The sequence below is a fragment of the Rhinolophus ferrumequinum genome, chromosome 23 (assembly GCF_004115265.2).
Source record: "Rhinolophus ferrumequinum isolate MPI-CBG mRhiFer1 chromosome 23, mRhiFer1_v1.p, whole genome shotgun sequence".
Classification (NCBI taxonomy): domain Eukaryota; kingdom Metazoa; phylum Chordata; class Mammalia; order Chiroptera; family Rhinolophidae; genus Rhinolophus; species Rhinolophus ferrumequinum.
Genome location: NC_046306.1, coordinates 21,042,883 through 21,064,038, shown reverse-complemented (window position 1 = coordinate 21,064,038; position 21,156 = coordinate 21,042,883). Strand labels below are relative to the sequence as shown.

The 21,156-nt window shown below is 44.2% G+C and overlaps 1 protein-coding gene across 5 annotated transcripts in view; it reads left to right on the top strand.

Annotated features, from left to right (window-relative positions):
* The window catches only part of RALY (RALY heterogeneous nuclear ribonucleoprotein), a 72,254-nt gene that overhangs the window by 11,849 nt on the left and 39,249 nt on the right, over nucleotides 1-21,156 (top strand). For 4 of the 5 annotated variants that reach the window (XM_033094746.1, XM_033094744.1, XM_033094748.1 and 1 more), the window contains exon 2: nucleotides 17,050-17,126. The exons of the other annotated variant lie outside the window; for it this stretch is intronic. The gene's annotated coding sequence lies outside the window, so the exon portion shown is untranslated. The remainder of the gene's footprint in view (nucleotides 1-17,049; nucleotides 17,127-21,156) is intronic. 5 annotated transcript variants of the gene reach the window in all.

Genomic DNA, 21,156 nt, shown 5'->3' with positions numbered 1-21,156 from the left:
CATAAATCTAGCTTGAGGGACCTGCTAAATAAACAAAGCTTTTTCAGCAATGAACCCTTTCTCCTTGGATTGAGTTACTATTTCAAGGGCAAGTAGTCTTTTCTATTTGGCAGTGGTGTTACTGCTTTCATGGAAATAGGGAATTTGGAGATGATAGAATAATGATGGCGTGAAACATGGGGAACACCATTTTGATTCAGGGGAGAGCATATGTTTAGCATTGTGCTGTTCACTCCTAAGGACATCTGACTATGATGGGGGCAATTGTGCTCTTTTGTAAAGAAAAGGGACTTTTAGTTGTGGAGTCCAGGGAGAAGAGTTTTAAAGGTATCTCTTTGAGGGGAACCAAGCTGCTGAACCTTCATCTCACTGGCTGGCCAAGTCATTAAAATGAATGTCGTATATAGGAGTGAAATCAAGCAGAGCAGTGTTCTGGCTTGATAGTAATTTGGGTGACAGACAGGTGGCACTGGGGTCTAGGCTGACATACAACTACTGTAGGTAGTGAAGTCAAAAGTCAACAGAAGGTTCAGAGCATTTGTTTCTTTCTCTAGAGTGCTTTGCATATAATAGATACCGAATATCTTCTTTACACCTGTCTTTTAAAGAATATTTTGACAGTGGATCAAGCCAGGAAAAAAGGCTGTGGAATCATGGTTTCTAAAGCTCAGGGTCCAAGTGATACAGGACCCTGGATAGCTCCTTGGAAAAGCAGTTCCTCTGACAAAACTTAGGAGTCAGGGGACTCCTAAGTCCTTCAGTTCCAAACCTTTCAGAGGATCTTAACCTAGATCAGAGGTTGCAAACTGGCAGTTCTTTGGGTTGTGTCTGGCCTGCATATATATTTTGTTTGACCTACAGTGTTTTTGTGTTGGACCTCAGTCTGGGGAGACCAGATTGGGGCTGCATTTCAGTGGAGATACTGTATAAGCGATCAGAGGCCCTGCATGTGGGCTGTGAGGTGACTGATTTCTCCTGAAGAGAGTGGAGGATTTTTGAGAAAGTAGCAAAGGCTGGAGGCTGATGGAGACCATGAGCAATTTTCCTATTCACAGGAGTCGGAATAGTCCCCAGCTATTCTACAGAAGGCTTCACTCCCTGAGCCCTCTACCCAGGGATTTCCTGTATTATGACTCCTTGTCTGTCCTTGTTAAAGAAGCTTGTAGCTTGGCTTTTTGGGGGCTCTGAGGCATGTGGCTCTGATCTTTGGGGAGGCCTTTGGAGCACCAGCCCAATTTGGCAAAATGCTTGAGTTTACAGCATCAAGTTCTTCATTTCTCTCCTTTATTTCACATACTACTTTCTTATGGTCTGGCTCTTTTAGGCAGAGCATATTTGTTCTCAAGTTTGCCAAAGTCCACACCGTTTCCTGTTTCCTCTTTGATACCCAAGCCCAGTGTCAGTTGCCATTCATTTATCATCAGGCTAACACTTTTTCCTGTGAAACAGTCAACTGTACTCATTTTTGTTACCTGCTTGGTCCCTGGGGTGGAGGTGGGGTGGGGGGTGGGGGCTCTAGATGGAGCTCGAATATCGACAGGACTTTTTACCCAGTTACAATGCTTAGTCCTCTGGGACTAGATGAATTATCTTCATTTTACTATGAAATTTTGGTGCCCCTGTTGGCTAGTAAGTCTGTTTCCTGGCTTGTTTTTTGACTTTACCAGGACAGCAAACTAGTCAAGCTTTAGTGAACCTTGTCCTTGTAAAATTGGCATTTTTTTTTCCAGCCTCTAACACTCATAAGCTGGGGGAAAGTGCCTCATGAAAGAAGCCATGATATCCAATACAAATGAAAACTGTTTTACTTATGAGTTAGTACCTGGTCTTTATTTTAACCTCCTAACTGCAATCAGCAGCCGCTCCCGTGTGTTGAATGAAAGTAGGTGACTTTCTGAGTGACTCTTCTTGCTGCCTGTTCCCTTTGGCTTCTTGTAATGACTGTAATCCTGTCATCCAGTATGTGGAGCACCACAATAATTTCCATGACAACTGATCATGATTTCCCAGATAAAGGGAGGAAGCTAATAAGTGTTAGGAACTCACAGACTGAATTGGGCTAAGTTATTGTGATGCTGGGAGAATTTTGAGCTGGAAAGGACTTCAGGAGCAACTACCTAATTGAAAAACAAGGAAACGGGGGGCTAGAGAGGTTAAACAACTTGTCTAAGGGGTCACTAGATTGTGGAATGTACTCAAAATCCTCAAGTTAGTGTTTCTTTGTGCCTCCTCTTCTATGTGGCTTCTTTCCATTATATCCCACTAGACCATACGCTCCATGAAGACAGGAACCGTGTTTGTCTTGTTAGGTTTTCCCAGTACCTACCATAGGACTTTATTTTTTGAGTGAATAAATACACTATGTTGGAATTTCTAAAGCTGAGATACATGGCTGCATATCAGATGATACATGAAGTCACAGGTTAAAACATGTATCTTCCTGAATTGTCAGTGTACTCAGATTTTTTGGAGTTGGATTGGTTTAAATATTATAACTATGGTAATAATTTAAAAGTTTACTCTTACGAAATGAATGATAAGTTAACATGATTTTTTTAGATAAAATGAGAAAAAATCAAATAAACTACAGGATCTATAGAAGGCCCTTTGACCTTTACCCCAGGGGGTCTAGTGTCACCAGATCTCTGGTGTTTTCAAGAGAAGTTAAAAATCTAATTTAAAAAAAAATGAGATCTGATTTTAAATGTTGGCAGTTAACTTAGAAGTTTTTAAATAAACTTGTGTGGGTCAGATAAAATACATCTTTGGGGCTGAGCATCTGTTTGTAATGTGTGAGATAAATGTATGAGGTCTGGGCAGGAGCTAGACTTCGGACAGGGCCAGATGGATGACGGTATCAGGAATGGCTGGCATTCTGGGTCTTGCTCTTTCTTGGCTTCAACCTGGTCACAGCTTGGAGTGAAACGAATGAAGTTAAGACTTGATAGGTTAGGAAAATTCCCACATTAAATATCACCCTCTGTAGAAAGCAGCTTCTGTAAACTCACAGGCTGTCTCAGCCCTTAGAGAGTGTCACGCGTACTTCTGTCGTTTTTCAGATGAAACTAAGGTCCAAAGAAGCAGAGCTTTCCTTTGGGACCCTAAGCAGCAGCCATGGGTCCTGGTAGGCCCCACTTTAAACTCCAGAACTTTGTTTCGCACTCCTACCTCACACACGCTTAGGGTATGGGGCAAGGGGCGTCTGTGGCGTGCTGTGGGGTGGTTGTAGAGCTGGGAGAACGCCACCTCTTGCTACATACAGTCCTGTCGTCCTGAGCAAAGGGAGGCTTGAGGTGGCAGTTAATAATGTGCTCAGCCTCCTCTTGGCGCAAAGGGTGTATTTCTGTCGCTAGCATCAGATTGACCTTGTTTTTTTACCTAGAAAGATGTAGAGGACAGCTCAGCAATAAGAGCTTCAGTGCCAAGCTCGCTTCGTCTGTCCTTGTGCCTTCCCGGCCTCTCCCCTTCCTCTGTTTCCTCCCCTCCAGTTCCTTCCTCCTTGAGCCCTACTACCCTCCCTTCTGCATCACATTCCCCTCCCCCACCCTTTTATCCCTTGTTTTTCTCTCACTGTTTCCCTTCTCCGTGCAAAATTCTTGTAGTGCCACTGCAGTAGGCGCCGCCTGGGATTGGACCTGTTTTCCAGGGTTTTTGAGGGGACTTGCTTTAAAGTAGGGCAATTAAATAAGGGAGATTAGACGTCTTTAAACTGCCTTCTCTTCCTCTCCACCCCCACACCAGGTTGGAAAGGATAAAATCTCAATACAGTCTGGTGCTACCTCACTCAGCTGCCTTTGGTCGGTCAACACTCATTGTTTCTTTCCCTGTGTTCCTGCTCTGTAGAATGACTTTGTTTTGACTATTCCCTCTGAGTAGAAAGCTATCTCAGCTCCCTGCCCCTTTTACCTGACAAACTCCTACTCATCTTTCAATACCAGTTCAAAGGCCACCTCCTCAGTAAAGCTTTCCTTGATCACTCCATAAGCAGAATTAATTTTGATCTTCTCTGCATTTCGCTTCTACTTCTGGAGTTGTACTTTGGTGCTGTATCACACCCAAATCTGCTCTCACTCATGGAATAGAGACCTTATGGGTCAGAAGACAGTGTGCTCCTTATCTTTGTTTTCCCTGTGTCTCTGTAATAGGCCTGGCACAAAAAATACTTGCAGAATGAATGACAGAAATATATGTGTACCAATACCCACAGTATAAAGTTGAACGTAAAGTACTGCAGGTGAAATATGACAAAGTTCTCTGGAAGTTTACGGGAATTCTTGAGAGAGAACTTCTAACTGGGAGAAGTATTGGAAACTTCTCGAAGCTGGCAGTATTTGAATATGCCCTTGCAGATTCAGAAGTTCAGTTTGGCAAAGATGGTAGGAAGCCCATTTCAGATGGTGGGAATGGCTAGAGTACAAGCAATGAGGAAGTGCAGAGGTCAGGCCCTACCTAGAATTCATGCATCCCCTCTGCCGGGTTCCTGCTAGAATGTGTGCTAAATTTCTAGGCCAGCCTAACGGAAATTCTTTCTCTTGTCTTTTCTACCTTTTTTCTTTCTGTTCTTTCCTTCTCCCTATCTTTTGTGACCCATTTGCCTTTCATTTTTGGTTTCTTCTTAACTCTTTCTTTCATTTTCCCATTTCTCCAATCCTTTTTAAAAACATTTTGTTTACCTTTCTCTGCCTACTTTCTTCTTTCTTGCCCTCTTCAGGTAATGAGGGAAATTCAGACCTTTGGGTTGAGATATGAATCATCTATACACTATTTAACTCCAAATAATACCTCCCCTTGTGAGACTGAGAAGTAATCGTGACATAATTATTTCTCATCTGTGTCTCCTGTTTTATTGACATTGACTTTTTTTAACGTCCCACAACCCTGGGGGTATCATTATTATTATTATTTCTTTTTTAGTAGTTGTCAAAATGTCAATTTTAATGAGAAATATCTGCAGACAGGCTTGCCCTTGGGTGGTATGAGCCTTCAGGCAAAGTCAGGGCTGGATGAGTCAGAAGTGCTCATGGATCTGTTTCCTCATGGTACAGGTGTCTGGGCCACACAGACGTACACCTGCTCCTATCCCTGCAGGCTGGAATGCTTTGCAACATACACACAATTGAGTCACAAAGGTGCACACATTTCTTCTCTTCCATACACATCCCTACTATCTGCTTTATACCTTCAAATCATCTGCTCTCTCCTCCTACCGTGGACCCACACGTTTATTCTCCTGTACCTTCGTCCTGGTGTTTTCTACCCAGATACTCAAAATTGTGTGCGTCACGGAAGGATCTGTAAGCCTGTCCCACAGCCAGCACACTGTCCACTCCCTCACCTGTCCACACAGGCCTCCTTTTCACAGACACCTCAGGTCCCCCACACTCAATACCGCACCATCTCCCACTATCCTGACAGCCCCCTCCGTAAGTGTTTCTAATCTTCATAAGAGACATTTTCATTTCAGACTAGTTTTGAAAGGAAATGTCTCTACTGACAGCCAAGCTAGTGAACCATTGGGATGTCTGAATCATTTGCAACAGATCCTTTGACTAAGTCCCCTAGAATATTGTGGGGGTAGGTGGGACAATAGTGGGTTGCTTCTAAATGGTGCTCTTATGACCAAGGGTGGATTTGATCCTAGGTCCAAACTTGATCCTGTGAATTCAGGGTTCACTTCTATTAGAAGATGATAATATACTTAGCAAAAGAGCCAGAGCCACTGTGTATATTCCAAATCAGACTCTGGGCTGGGGCCTAGAAAACTGTATTTTTAACAAGCTCCCTGAGTCCTGTTGTGCAGCAGGGTTGAAAACAATCGAGAGGGAAGAACTGGAAGTAAGAGTTATACTCCTGTACCACCGTGGACAAATAATCCTTTTTTGGATCTCAGCTGTTTTAGCTGTAATATAACAAAACTCATGCTCGTAAAGGACCCTTTCAGCTCTAAAATTTCAGGCTGCTTTATGATGAGATCAATCTGGGTTCCTTTTCTACCACAGAAGTGTTCATTCTCTGGGTCTGCCCTGGGCAGGGCCTTTCAATCTTTGGCCAGAGGCCAGCAGAGGCAGCCTGAGCCCTGACCTTCTGTCAGAAGCACTGACACAGCTCCTAATTAGAAACGGATCGATATGGGCCAGCATCCAGGCTTGGGGAGCCTGGGAGGAAGCAGGAGGCGTGCTCCTAGCTGGAGAGAATCTGATTACCATGCAATGGATCTGGTTACCCTTGTCAACATGACAATTCTGCTGGTATAGGCTTCCTCCTGGGAGACCAGCAGGCAGGGCTGCCTTGAGCAAATGGGGATGGTTCACTGGTATCCCCCTTTGGTATGTTTTCCTTACCTTTATACAGTCCTATGCAATGTGATGCTGTACCTCGTACAGGCCCCTTCCTCAGATGGAAAAAATCACTTTTGAATACTAAGTGTTAAATACTGGCTGAAGCCACTTTGTTTATTTCTCCTAACAACTTACTGGGATAGGATGGGAAAGGAAACTGAAGCTCAGAGAAGTAACTTGGCTGCCTTATGTCCCATAGCATGTTTTCTGTTGTACGACACTACAACATTCTGAGCATTTGCAACACTGATTCCAAGCTGAGGAACTATTTTCTACCAGGGCCATCCCTTATCCTTCTACAGATTGAACCAGAGTTCGGGCCCTCTCTCTGGAGCCCTTTGAAGACTGGAGGAAATTCTTTAAAAACGATGTGGGGGATGGGGGAGATGTTGTGCTTGCTTTTGCTTTCTCATCTCCTTCCCAAGGTCCCTAAGGAATGAGCAGACTCTAATGGGAGAGATCAATCATCATTTGGGATCAATGGGAAGGCTTCCTCCTGCATGGAGTGCAGAGTCAGGTTTCTGAACTAACCCTGTGCAGGGAAGGGAGGGACTCATGACTGCGTATTTCTAGGCATTGTAGAGCTTCTAGACTTAACATGCTCAGCTGCCAGTGTGGTCAGACCAAATTCCCCCTATAGTTTCACCATTCAAAAAAGGTTTGTTGAGTATCTCCTGTGTGTCAGAGCTTGTGCTAGTGCTAAGGATTCCCAGATGAAGAGCCAGTTCCTGCCTTGAAAGACCTCACAATCTAGCATCAGAGTCAAACAAGGAAACAAACCACCGTATTCTGTGTTTCCTTAATGTGCAAGGGACTCTGGGATTACAGAGGCATGAAGGTGGGCTTTCCTGGAGGAGATAACTGATCTGTGCTTTGAAGGAAGAGTAAGAGTCGAGGCAGGCAGGTCAAGGAGGGCACTCCAGACCAGGGAACTAGCACAAAGAAAAGCATTAAGACGTGTCCAGAAACTCTTGATAAAGGAGGGGTGGACATGAGAGCAGTCTCTAACATGTAGCAGATCACACTGACAGCACTAAGCCCTTGCTCTTTGCCAGACTTAGGGCTGTAATAGTTAACTGTTGAATGGCAGTAACAGGAGCAGCAAGTGGGGAGGAGGTGGATTTATTAGCAGGTGTCGACTGTTTCAGGGAGGAAACTCAGGGAGGAAAGCTGACGAGCAGCAGCCCTCTATCTTCTGGGCCAAGCCTGCGGAGGTGCTGGGGGTTCTTGGCAGTGGTTGGAAAGCTTGTCTAGCCCAGGCACATGGCTTTGCTTCTCTGATGGAAAATCCTTTGCTCTACTCGGCCTGCTCCTCCTTTCTGTGTTCTTTTAAAAAAAGAAATTAGTGGAATCTTTTCAAAATTCCCCTGAAACGAAATTACATTTTTAACTCTAATTACCCTAATTAAAACTTGACAGCCATAATCCTGGAATGGCAGATAATGCTTAGTACCCTCATGCCTGTGACAAGCTCACTTACTCAGATGGAATGTTGTTCTGTTCTGGGCTCAGGAGAAAACTTCTTTCTTGTGTTTGTTATTCCCCATGGGCGTTTTAGTCTTTGGCCTCAGCTTCGCCAAGCCAGGATAACCACACTTGTGGGCTACAGGCTTGCCCAGGACTCCTCATCTCAGTAGCGGGCCCTTTGCATCCAGAGGTCATGCGCCTGGTGATGATTACCACGTACCTTTGAGTTTTCTGTTCAATTGAGGTCAGACTGCATGCCCTGAGCTTTTCCCTGGGTGAAATCCCCTGTCTTTGGGGACCAAGGATCTGTGCTTATTAGAAGGCTGTCTGCTGATTTAGGGGATAAATCTGGATCTGGGTTCAGTTTATGGCTGATAATTAAGGATACAGTTTGAGGTCAGGGACAAGGAGCTCTGAAAATAGGATCCTTCTTCTCTTACATATCTCAGCACAGGCTAGAGCCGCCCTAGTGAAATGCTGGTCTTGACCCTTACCTTAACTAGTCACCTGGTCAGACCCAAGGGCAAGGTGGTCAGACCCAAGGGCAAGGTGGCAGCCCTTGAAGCAGACAGAAGGCATCGTTGATGCTCTGTCATCTGATGGTTCTGTTAGAACCAAATATCCCCATGTTCTAGTGACCTCTGCTCGACCTAGAAGCCTGATCTGTCAGCGACACTGGCTGCTATGTTAAGTACTGCAAGAGATACAGAGTTGAATAAACACAGCCCCTGCCACTGAGAAGCTTACAATTGTGGGGGAGTAGGGAGGTATTGGTGGGTGAGGGACAGCCATATATATGACCAATTATATAAGGCATAACAAGCAAGTGGCTGGCGTGTGAGTTTGTCACTGAAAAGGCAATATTGGCAGAGGAATGGAGAAGGGTATTGCAGGTGTTAGGGAACAGTATGGGGAAAGGAGGAAGTTGCTAGGTGAAAGCCTGCTGTGATTGGAGTATGGTTTGCAGGGAAGGCTATGGTAGACGATGAGGGTGGAGTTCAAACTTTATCCTGTAGTCAGAGGGGATCCATTGAGGGTGCAGAGCTGTGGTACGAGTGAGTGATGGATTGGGAGACAGGGTGATTGGAGACTGTAGATTAGAACAGGTGCCGGCAAACTGTGAGCTATTGGCTCAATCCAGTCCACTGCCTCTTTCCATTAAGTTGTACTGGAATCCAGCCTCACTCATTTGTTCATCAATGACTGCTTTCATAATTACTGTGCTAGAGTTGAGTACTACAGAGACTGCTATAGCAGAGCTCTTAGCCTGCCACTTCTCTATACTTCACCCTCAGTTTATAAATCTGAGGGACCTCTAAGGGGAAAGAGATATCCTGGAAAGCCTGTAACAGTTTGAGTTGAGAAGTTGGGGATGGGCAGAGGGTTTTGATCACCCAGAGCATTTGGTGGTGTGGGAGAGGGGGCCATGATACTTTGAGGACACCCTGTCCCTTTCCCCTTCCCTAACTGCTGGCATTTGTTCTTGCCGTATAGAATTTATTTTCTTCATCTGTGAAATACAAGGATTGGACTAGCAGGCGGAGGTCCTAGTGTTCTGTACTCAGGCACTCCTTTACCTGCGAGATCTGAAGTCATTCTTCAGACTCACTCCAGTCCCGACTCTTGGTACCTACAGTCTTCACATAACCCAACTGAATCCCTACTAAAATTCAGATTTTTATTTTTTTTTGCCTGACCATCTACTTGTGATTTTCATTTTGGGGTAAAATTGTCACTATAGCTTAGATTCTGGCCTTCCAGCTGGAGCTGAGGCTCTTTGTCTGAGTCTGCATCTGCAGAGTATTGGCATTGCTTTTTAAATGCCTATTCAAAAACTGATACGTGAACTTGAAAGTTGGAGTTCCAGGCTCCACATTGAGGATACCTTCAAAGTCATCCTCTACTGTAGGAAGTTGGGATGACGAGGGAAGTGCCCTCTAACTGGGAGTTAGCAGACTGATTCTGGCCCTGCCACCGACTTCCTTCTGTGACTCTGTACAGATCCTTTCCCCACGCTGGTCTTACTGCCCCTTCTGTAAAATGGTGGGGCCTTCCAGCTCTGGTCTCATCAGGGACAGAAAGCCATCTTCTACGCAGTTCAGTTGTCTGGCCCAAGCTTTGGTGTGTTGGTTACAGATTATAAAGCCCTAGATTCTTGCTTCCAACTCAGGAGGGGGAAGGGGAACCATCCAACTGTCTCATTAGCATGAAGAAAAGAAAACAGTAATTGTGCCTCCCTTGATGATTCCTCTGGGTTGGTTCTTCTAGGGAAGGAGGAGGGGGAAACTTGAGACAGCTTCAGCTGAGGAAGGAGACATGCTGTTTAGGTGCCCAGAAAATGCAGAAGCAAGAATGATTGTCTTGCACATCTGTTGTATTCTCTGGACATTCCTCCAGGCAGCCCAGAGACGGCCTGGATTGAGTTTCATCTATTTATGGCATGCTTAGTGTTTTCATACATGGCCACGGATTGGGCTTAAGAGCCTTAATGTCACTTGTAATTAAGAAACCAGCTGCCCTCCAGGGCCTCCTTTTGTGATATGCTGGGCATCCTGACACCTGTCTCGTTGGGGCGTAGAGGAGGGTTTTACAGAGCCATTTTGTGACCTGGCTTCATTTTTATTATGTTGTGAGGTCATCTTTTTAACCCCCACGGCAACGCAACAGTTGGTTTATTATGCCAGGGCATAGGCAGCCACACAATAGATCCAGTCATAAGAGTCAAGGTCAGGTGTCCTTGTGAGTGAGAGGAGTCTAGTAGAACTACAAGACCGGGGGGTGTGGTCAAGGCTAGAAAAAGGCCTCAAGAGGGTTAAGGCAGTTAGAGTTTTGAGGTTAGGGGGCAGCTGGAACAGAACTAACAAATAGATTGGCAAGCATGGCTCCTGGGACAAGGGCTGTTTGCTCTGTGGCCAGTCCTGTACTCCTTGATGGCTGTGGGCAGTTGTGCACCCTCAAGTGCTGATTGTAGCAGAAGTGGGTCTGAGGCCACCTGCAGGTGAGCTCTGCCTGATTGAGCCTGGAGCTGTTGTGCTATGATTGTCTCCTGTGGCTGCTCCCTCCTGTCTTGGTTGTCACCCCAGAGGCCTAGAGAACCCAGCTTGCATCTTCCTTCCCCTCTCCTGAGGAAGATAACACTTCAGCAACACCTCTTTCAATCAGTCTTCCTGCAGGCCCTGGAGATTGCTCTACTCTAAACGGCAAGGGTTCTAATAGGCACATGCTAGTTTTTAAAATGTGTTTTACAAATGTAGGAGATAATTTATCTGTCAAAATCTCCCCTTAGCCCCTTGAAGCACTTGGTTCCCTACTCTACCAAAAGCCTTTGATATCCAGGCTCCAGTTCTTCCTAAAATTTTCTCTTAATTCACTCCTAGCTCCTTTCCTCTAGTCACCAGTTGTGGATTTCCAATTTCCATCCTCCTATAGAACCTGTTCCTTATTATTTTTTTTGGTGGAATGTTCCACCATAATAGCCTGGCCCAAGGGAAGGAGTGCTTCTTTTCAAACTTAATTTGCAGTCATGTGGGCCATAAAGTGCTTCCCAGAAATAGGGACAATATACATACCGAAGGACACAATACACGCTGTTTCTTACAAAGGTGTTCGTAACATCATATTCCCCCCCAGTATAAGGTGTTTGGATCAGGTATTTGGGTTTAGCCCAAGCACCTCTCATGGCTTCTTGCCTGTTTGTTAGTCTTAGAATATTTTGTCCTTTAGGATGTAGTATCCAGTTTGACCAAAGCGCCCGTCTCCTGTCTCCTCGCTCACTGCAATAATGAGCTGAGAGCCCCTTGGGAAGGGCCTGGGAAGTTAGTCCAGCAACTCTGGGACTTGATGGTGCTCTTGCGTTCCATCCCTGCCCATTTTTTCCCCAGGCCTGCAAAGCCAACAATTGCTTCAAGCACAAAAAGGGAGAATTTGGTCCATGTCCTAAAACGTTATTTGTGCCTACTTTGATACATGGGAAGCTCCTTATTTTTGAGCACAAGAAAATGCGATGTATATAGTAGAAAGACTCTTTGCAGTCAGACTTGGGTCCAGTAAGTTCTATTGTTTAGCTGTGTGATTTTAGACAAGTTACTTTACTTCTTTGAGATTCAGTTTCCTCCTGTAAGATGAGGATAATTCTACTGACCTCAAAAGGTTATTAGGAATAAATGAGAATAATTAAGGCTTTGATAGGGTATGATGCATAATAGGTCATTGCAAATGTGCATTTCCTTTCTTTCTCCTAGTCCTTTTTATTGCTGCTTATTCATCCTTTTGTGATATTTAAATGGAATAACAGTACCTGTCATTGAGTCACATATGCCAAGCCCTGAGCTAAGCGCTTTCCTACTCTATATCATTTATTTCTCCCAATAACATATTTGTGATGCAAGAGCCATTTTAAACAAATAAAGGAAACTGAGGTACAGAAGGTAAATACCTTGCTTAAGGTCACAATGCTAGTAAGAGAGAGAGCTGGGATTCAAACCCAGGTGCTGATTCTAGAACCCGATCTCTTCACCACTAAATTGGTCATTACTATGTTTCTGTTTCTTTCCCTGAGCAATATGTGACTTCTGGTGGTTTTTATTTTCTCTCTGCTTAGACCTTTTGGGTTTTGTGCGCATGTAATTCTTGAGCTTTTTTAGTCATGATTAGTGCCTGACTGTCCTGATGGAGGTACAAACAGTGACACTGTCTGTCACAGCTCTTCCCTAATTCTTCCACTCAGAGCAGATGCCTTCAACGAAAGGGTGGTATAGCCCTCTCTCGCTCGCTGTCCCTTTTAAGGAGACCATTCCCTCATTCTTTCCTTTACCTTTCAGATCAAACCAAATAGATGTAAAGTTATACCATTGTCGTCAATCTTGTTTGATCCATCAGCAGACCCTTCGGAAGAGTAGATACTATCACCTTCATTTTACAGATACGGAAACTAAGGTCCAGGAAGGTGAAATGACTTGGTTGAGGTCACACGGTGAATTAGAGGTAGAGCTGGAACTAGCCTTTAAGTTTTCTGACTCTCAGCCCAGTGCTCTCTCTACTAACTTAGTAAGAAGGAGAGGTACGTGTATATAATATGCAGGTCAGACCTAAAGAGGGTTGAGCTGAATTAGGACCCAGGATCTAGAGAGTTCCCTTGCCTGCTCCATCTACATCTTCACCCCAGTTCATTCACACTCATTTGAGGAATTCATCAGAAAGGGAAAAACACTTTCCCCTTAGGGTTCAAAACAGTTTTCATGACGGAGCTCAACAAAGCTTTTCATGAGGGAAGGGTCCAGAGGATGTCAGTATCTCCTTATCCAAAAGGAAAGGTAGACTCCCAGGGCTTATTAGTGGTAACGTTTCTAGAAGCAGCAGAGGAAGAGCGTTTCTAGAAGCAGCAGAGGAAGAGCGGAAGACCCTGCATGTCTTCTGACCTCTAGGCTTCAGCCTAAACCAGGCAAGGACTGGGCGGGGGCAGGACAGTGGTGAGAAGTGAGGCTTGGAGCTTTACTTTCTGCTGACATATTTAGTGTGGGATTTAGACAAGCAGGTTCACTTCATTCACAATTTATAAAGAGGAATTCCTGCTGCTGCTCTTAAACAAATAAACAAAATCCTTGGTTCTGGGAACCAGAAGGAAAAAGAAACTTTTCCTCAGATCTAGGCCTCCGACATTTCAATCCTGCCAGGCATCTTCTTTCTTTTTGTTTTCTTCCTTCCTTTCTCTCCTTTCATTTCATCCCTTTCCTTTCCCTTTTAACTGCCCAACTTCCCTTATCCTTTTCTCTCCTTACCTGTCCCTTAACTCCTGAAAACAAGAATGAGAAAAGGGTGCCTTTAACTAACAGATAAGTAGGTAGTTGATATTATAAATACTGAGAGTCAGAACATGGAGCTTAAGATTTTGGACCTTCTAGACCTCAGAACAAAGATTGGTGCGGCAGGTGTTCATTCATTCATTTATTCACTCACCTGTTCCCCAAATACCTGCCAGGCTCTGTGGCAGATACTTTGACTATTCCAGTTAATAAGACCCTAAACCTGCCATCAGATCACAGTCTTAAGGGGAAGACATAGTAGCGGAAAACTGCCTTTCAAACCCTTTCCCCTGTATTCATAACATTGCATTTTGAGGTAGAAAGAACTTGAGAATGTATCTGATACTTTCCTATTGCTACATACTGTAGTACGGCAGACCATGAAGTAAGTAAGCACGTAGGCTTTTGAGTAAAGTAAAGCAGACCTAGGGTTTAAATCTGAGCTCTACTATTTACTAGCTGTGTGACCTTGAATGGCACACTTTTAACCTTGCCCGCCTTCAGTTACCTTTGCTATAAAGGGCTTGCCACCGCCTGTTTCACAGGGTCCTGTGAGGGTTACAGCGTAATACCTAGCTCAGTGCCGGTGCATAGAGCCTGAGCGTCACCTGCAATCAAGGCCTTAAGTCCTTGCTCCTTCTGTGAAGCTTCTGAGGCCACCTCCAGGCAGAGTTCTCTCCCCTTTTGCAAATCGCAGCATTCTTTGAACTGTTAGAGCTGCCTGGTATTGGTAGTAGTCCTTTGCAGGAGGTTGACACAGTCCCACCCTGGACTGCAAGGAGCCCAAGAGTAAGGATTGCATCCTCCATAACCCCTAACCCAGAGCTGTGACAGTGACCAACTAGGCCTAGGAAATGGTTTTTGATTGATTGGATAGAGGTTCTGTATATATTCAGTGTTTTGTATTTGACAGAAAAAGCTGTTAAAGACCTGGCTGGGAGTCTCCCATCCTAACTCTTTCCCCTTCCTCTCCTGTTATCACATTGATCCTCACAAAATTCCTCTATTATAGGCAGGATGGGAATTATATCCCCATTTTGTAGCTGAGAAATCTGAGGCTCACATTAGAACCCAAGTCTCTTGTTAGGAGATAGATCGAGTGTAAGTTGAGTAGCAGGCATGAGAACAGAAATCCTAACTGACTAGGTCTGCGTTCTCGGGAAGCAGTATGAATCTTTACAAGAAAGAAGGAACAGGAAGACTAGTTCTGAGGCTTTAGCTAATGGTGAGGCCAGAGCCGGATGTAGTCACAGCCAGAGAGAGATGTTTCACGAACATGACAGAGTGGTGAGGAAGGGTTCAGGATAACGTCATTGATTTGCGAGGCTTGGAAGAAGGATTTGAATATATACTAAGTACATAGTACATGTACAGAGTACGTAAAAAATGCCTGAAGACAAACATTCCAGGTGAGACAATAGTATGGACAAAAGTGTAGGAGCTGGAAAGCCCACGGTAGATGTAAGGCAGATGATGGCCAGAGAATGGCATACCCAGAGCGTGAGGCTGAGGGGATTGGGAGCTGTGGCATTTTTTTTGAGCAGGGGAGTGGCATTAGGAACATTAGTCTGGCAGTGTGGGCCCAGTGGATTGGAGCAGGAGGGAAGACTAGTGAAAGAGAGACCAGGGAAGAGGCTACTATAACAGTCTGTCCTTGAAATGGCAGTAAAGTTTGAGAAATATTCCAGCAGTGCAGGCAAGAGGTAATGAGATCCTGAACCAAGAGGAAATTGACACAGAGGGAATAATGAAGAACAGTTTGAATGTAGAGCTCTTAGAGCAGAAAACCCCATGAGGACTTGGCAATTGTGGGAATGGGGAATGAGGGAAGGAGGGGTTGGAGAGCATCAACATTTGGAGTCTAAATAGTTGGGAGAATAGTTATACCATTTGCTGAACCATGGAGGCTGGGAAATAAAGAGATGAGTTCAGTTTATTGATACATTGAATTGGAGGTGCTGGTATGATAGTCCATACCCTTTACTACCAACTCTGGTGCCTCTGCCTTTGTCCTTTGACCCAGGCCTACAGAGAGCCTTCGGTTCTATGTGTTCGCTGCTTTTTTCCAAGCCTGGAAACCCCCCCCCCCCCACCCCAGGTCCCTCCACCCATGTCTTAGAACAACTCTCATTCGCTCTCTGAAATAAAGGTAGTGCCTGTAAGTACCTAGTCTATTTCAAAGCGTGCATTAGTGTTAGTGGCTATGAAATGGCTATTGTTGTGGTTACCATCATTGCTTTGTGATTATAGTAGGTAGAGAATTAGAGAAGTCTCTGGAACCACCTGGCTGACGGACTCTGGAATTGTTCAACTTGTATTCAGTAAAAAGCCTGAACTACAAGTAAATGGAGAGGATCTAAGGCTTGAGCGTAAATGGGGGCTCTGAGCCATGTCAGCTGAGACTAGAGAACATGTTTCCTGACTTTTTCCTTCTGTTTTTGAGAATTGGCATAGTGTGTGGTTAGACGGGCAAGCCCTGGAGGTTGGACTTCCTGAGTTCATGTCCCAGCTCTGCCATCTATTAACTATGTGACTTGGGCACATTTACTTAACAGCTCTGTGCCTCAGTTTCCCCATTAGTAAAACAGGGAATATAGCAACATACCAGGCTTATAAAATCGTTGTAGAGATTAAATGAGTTAATACAAATAAAGGGTTTATGACAATCACTGACATGTGTTCATATCCTCCTTACCTCAAAGTCAGCCCTGTCCCACATTCCAGGTAACACATAGGGGTTTCTCTGTTCTTCAGCCATCCTCACCCCACCCAACAGCGGGGATGAGCAGAGAAACCTAACACCAATCTCTGAGTGCTTAAAAGATTCTCCCAGCTGGATTGCGGGTTATCTAAGCCTGTACGAAACTGGCCCAGGAGGGAGGTAGAGTCAGAGTTGTTCTGAAGACCTGAGTTCCATTCCCAGTTCTGCCACTGGTTTACTTTGGTCTTGGGCATGTCACTTAACCTTTGAGCCTGATTTTTCTCCTAAGTAAAATAGGGAGAATGAGTAATTAATTCCTCCCCATATATCTAGTGTCTATCTCATCCTTCCCCTCGCTACATTCTAGCTATATTGACTTTCTTGCTCCTTAAGCATCATAAGCTTATTTTTTTCCTATTGCCTCAGGGTCTTTGCATTTGTTATTCCTTCTCTAAAACACTCTTCCCTCAGATCTGTGCAGATCTTACCTCCACACTTCATTGAAGTCTCTGTCCAGTAGTCACCCCTTTTGGAGAAGCCTATTTTCTAAAATAGATAAAATGGTCACTCCTTGTCATTTTCTTCCCTTACCCTGCTTTATTTTTCTTTATAGCACTTAGCACAACCTGAAGTTACATACTCAATTATTAACCTGTCTCTTGCTAGGATGCAAGAGATGTGAGGGTAGGAACTTTGAATGCTTGTACCTACCTAAGTTCTGACTGACTTCCCTCTGTTATAGGTGAGCCCTGTTCCCAGAGGCAGCTGGTGCTGACCCTGTAACTCTAAAGAGGAAATCGCTGACTGAGCTCAACCTTGGTGAGTGAGGGTGCCTGGGCAAACTCTTGGCAAGCTTGTGCCAAGATCAGAGTAACTAGTTTGGGACTTATTTTTACCCTTAGTACAGGTGATTACTCTCCTATTCCGTGACTATGGTTGGCATACAGGGAGGAGAACTGAACTTGCTTTACTGGAGCTGTCACGAGAATGGTCTGGGATCATTTTCCATGAATAAGACAAAGCAGGGTCAATTCCTTCTGGCTTCTGCCAGCTGCTTTCTGCTGAGGGGTATTCTGAGCCTGACAGCTAAAGCTATCCTCCCACACGCTCTCTTACCATGACCTCATACCCCTCAGAGACTTTCCTGATTTCAGTCTTGACTGTGACCCGCCAAGCCCATGGGCCAGCTTCAGAAAATTCTGTGGTTTTATCAGTCCTGCAAAATGAGATCATGAACATTGGCGAGGATAGAGTGGGGCTGTGTGAAGGGGAAGTCAGGAGAAGCTTAGAGGGAGGACCACAGATGGTGAGATGGGAAGGGAAATCAACACAGTAAGAACCAATTGTGTTATGGGTTTTACTTACTCCAGATAAAACCCCATTTGATAGATAAAGGAATTATGGCTCAGGAAGCTGAAATAATTTGCCTAGAGTTCACACCTAGGAATCCATGAAGCTGATGTTAGAACCCAGGTCAGTCTAACTGTAAATACCATTGTTCTCCCTGACTTGTCAGGCTTTCCTTGGACTGCTAATTTCCCTGGAATCCCGATTTTTCTTACAAAGTACAAGAAGACAGATTTCCTTAGGGATCCAGGAAGGAGGTCCAGTTTTTGAGGGGCCCAGCCAGGCCGACAGGAATTGGGGGTCCCTAATGGCAATGGCATTTCTAGTGAGAGGGCCAAGAGGCTGAAAGATAGGAAGAGCCTACGAGCAGGCAGAGGTCAGGCTCAACACCGAAGAAAACTCCAGTAACACATGAGATCCTATAAACGCTTGGGCCAACGCAGATAAAGTTGGGAAACATGGGTTTTTATCCTCTCTGTCAACATTTGCCCTTGGACGATCTCCGTTTCCCTATTTGTGAAGTTAGAGTTCCTCTTCACACCCCCACGTGTCCATGTGCGCACACGGACATGCTGGATCTTGTAGAGAATCAAATCAGAGATGCAAGTTGGAAAGCTTTGTAAACTGTAAAGCGGCATGACCAAAATGAAAGTGAGAAGAAAGCATTATATCACTGATACCTCAGTGCCTGACCTACTTGTCACTCCATTCCTTAAAGGTAAAAGGAAGCGTTTTCCTTTGGAAATTTGTGCTGTAAATTTTATCCTATGCCCTTCTCCTCTTCTTCTTCTGCAGGCCCTACCCGAAGCTCAATCCTTCCACAAGGGAAGGGATTCCAGGGCAGAGACAAAAGCCAGACAGCATTGGTAGCCATGATTTGCAGCATGTGGGCTGCAGAGTGCAGGTTTAAATGCACTCACATAGCCTGGCTCCAGGGCTACTGCTGGCACAGATATTAAAGCAGTTTTCAAGAGCTCATCCCCAGCGTGTGTCTGCACTCACTGACTAGTTCTGTTGAGATGCTGTCTTGTACCCTACTGTCCTCTCAGAAGAGGAAGGCTTCTTCCTATTTTGGCCCTAGGTTCCCTGCCTATCCCCACTCCCCACCCTCCAACTGTTAGTGAAAAAGGCACTTATGCTGTAGCCTCATATCTTGTCAGAGGCGGTGTTTTCCTACCATCTATCTCTCTCTCTGCCTTTGACCAGTGATAAGGCCACTCTCTTCACACTGTAACAGTGGACATTCTGTTCTTCCCTCTGTCTGCCTGAGGGTGCACAGAGGTGCTCTTGGTTGTCCGACCTTACCTCCTACTCTGATGTCCAAACTCTTGCTGCCACCTCTTTTTGTCTGGTTAATCTAAAGTTTTATAGCTCCTGGATTTTCCATGTCCTGGGTGTTAAGTTTGGATCTTCCTGTTCTTGTACCAATTGCCCTGTGAAGTTCCACTACTGACTATATTTTAAAATATGAATGATTCCATGTAAGAAAAGTGTATAATATACTGATATCCATATCGTAGCTTATTTATCTAATATCCTTAATTTTCTAGAGCCCAACTAAAAAACAAGAAGGAAGCAAATCACTTTCATCCATAAGCCCTTACACAGAGCTAATTTATTCTTTTATGTGTGGTTGTAACAAGCATAGCAATCTGGTTTCTAAACCACCATAAGATTAAAAGCAGCATTTAAAAAAGAGGGGAGGAGCTGTTATGTCAACAACAGCTAGAGGTGAGAGTTGAGAGCTAACAGAAAGGGAGGAGTGAAAGAGCAATGATAGGAAAGAGAAGTTAAAATGAGTATGGAGGCTATTTAATTTAGGGGTAACAGCCTTAGGGACATGTCTGTGCTTTAGTAAGATGGGGCTAGGTAATTTTTAAGGTAGTTCTAGGTTCCTCTTGAAGGCCAGCGGTATCAGAAAATGTTTAATTACATAGTGTCTGCTATATTATGTGCTGTGGATGCTCTACATAAATTGGTTTCATTTTCATAGCAGCTTAGGAGTTACGAGGTGATGCTATTCTCATTTTATAAATCACTGAGACTTAGAGAGGGACAAACTGGCAGTGATTGGAAGAGCTAAGCTTAGAACACAGAGGAATATTGCTCCAGAGAACCAAGTGTTTCTACTGACTGACTTTGGCTCTTTCCCCATGATCTGAAACCCCGGTCCTTCTCAGACTCTTGGGCTAGTGGTCTTTCCCGCCACTGCTCTTTATTCATTCTCCTATATAAAATTTTCCTTTTAAAAACACTCATTTATCCAGTGAGTATTTATTGAGTGTCCAGCATGTGCCAGGCACAGTTTTAAGTGTTTGAAAGGTAGCAGTGAAGAAAATAGTTTTCTCTGTCGGAGTTTACATTCTAGTGGAAGAAAACAGATAAATGAATACAGATGAAGAAAAATAAAGCGGGGTAAGGGAATAGGGCGGGACTGCGTGATGAAAGAAGGCCTCTGTGAGAAAATAAAATCTGCGCAGAACTATGCAGGAATGAAGTGAGCTATGTGTGTATCTTGGGGAAATAACATTCCAGGCATAGAGTTCAGTAAGTTCAGGGACCCTGAAACGAGTGCGCTTACTGTGTTGGAGGAACAGAAAGAGGACAGTGTGGCTAGAGATGAGAGTGAGCAATGGGGAGAGTGGAGGATGGGGAAGTCGAGGGTGGACAGGGACCCAGATCATGTAGGTTTATCCTGAGTGAAATCAGAAGCCACTGGAGAGTTTTGAGGAGAGGAATGATATAACCTGATGTCCAGTAAAAAACCAAAATCCCTCTGCCTGATTGCACCACCCAAAACCTCCAGTACAATGTTGATTTGAATTGGTGAGAGCAGACATGCTTGCATTGCCCTCCATTTTGGGGAAAAGTTTTCAGTCTTTCCCATCAAATATGGTATTAACTATAGGATTGCAGATGACTTTTATCAGGCCAAGTAAGTCCCTTCTATTCCTAGTTTATTGAGAGGTTTTATTATGGTGGATAGATATTAGATTTTGTTGATTGTGTGTTTTTTGGCCTTGATTCTGCTAACATGGCACTACATTAATTGATTTTTGGATAGTAAAACAACCTTGTATTCCTAGAATAAATCCCACTTGGTTATAGTCTGTAATCCTTTTTGTTTTTATATGGTGTTGGACTTGGTTTGCTAATATTTTGTTGAAGATTTTTGTGTCTATATTTATGAGAGATAACTGATGGGTAGCTTTAATTACTCATACAATATTTTTACAGGTTATAGGCTTACTTAGATTTTCTGTCTTTTTGAGTCACTTTTGCTAATTTGTATCTTTCTAGGAGTTTGTCCATTTCATCTAAGTTGTCTGATTTCTTGGCTTAAAGTCTGTTCATACTATTTTTTTTATAATCCTTCTTAACTTCTGTAAGGTCAGTAGTGATATCCCCCTTTTCATTCTTAGTTTTAACAATTTGTATCTTCCTTTTTTTCTTGGTCAGTCTTGGTTCAAGGTCTATCAGTTTTGTTGATTTTTTTTAAAAA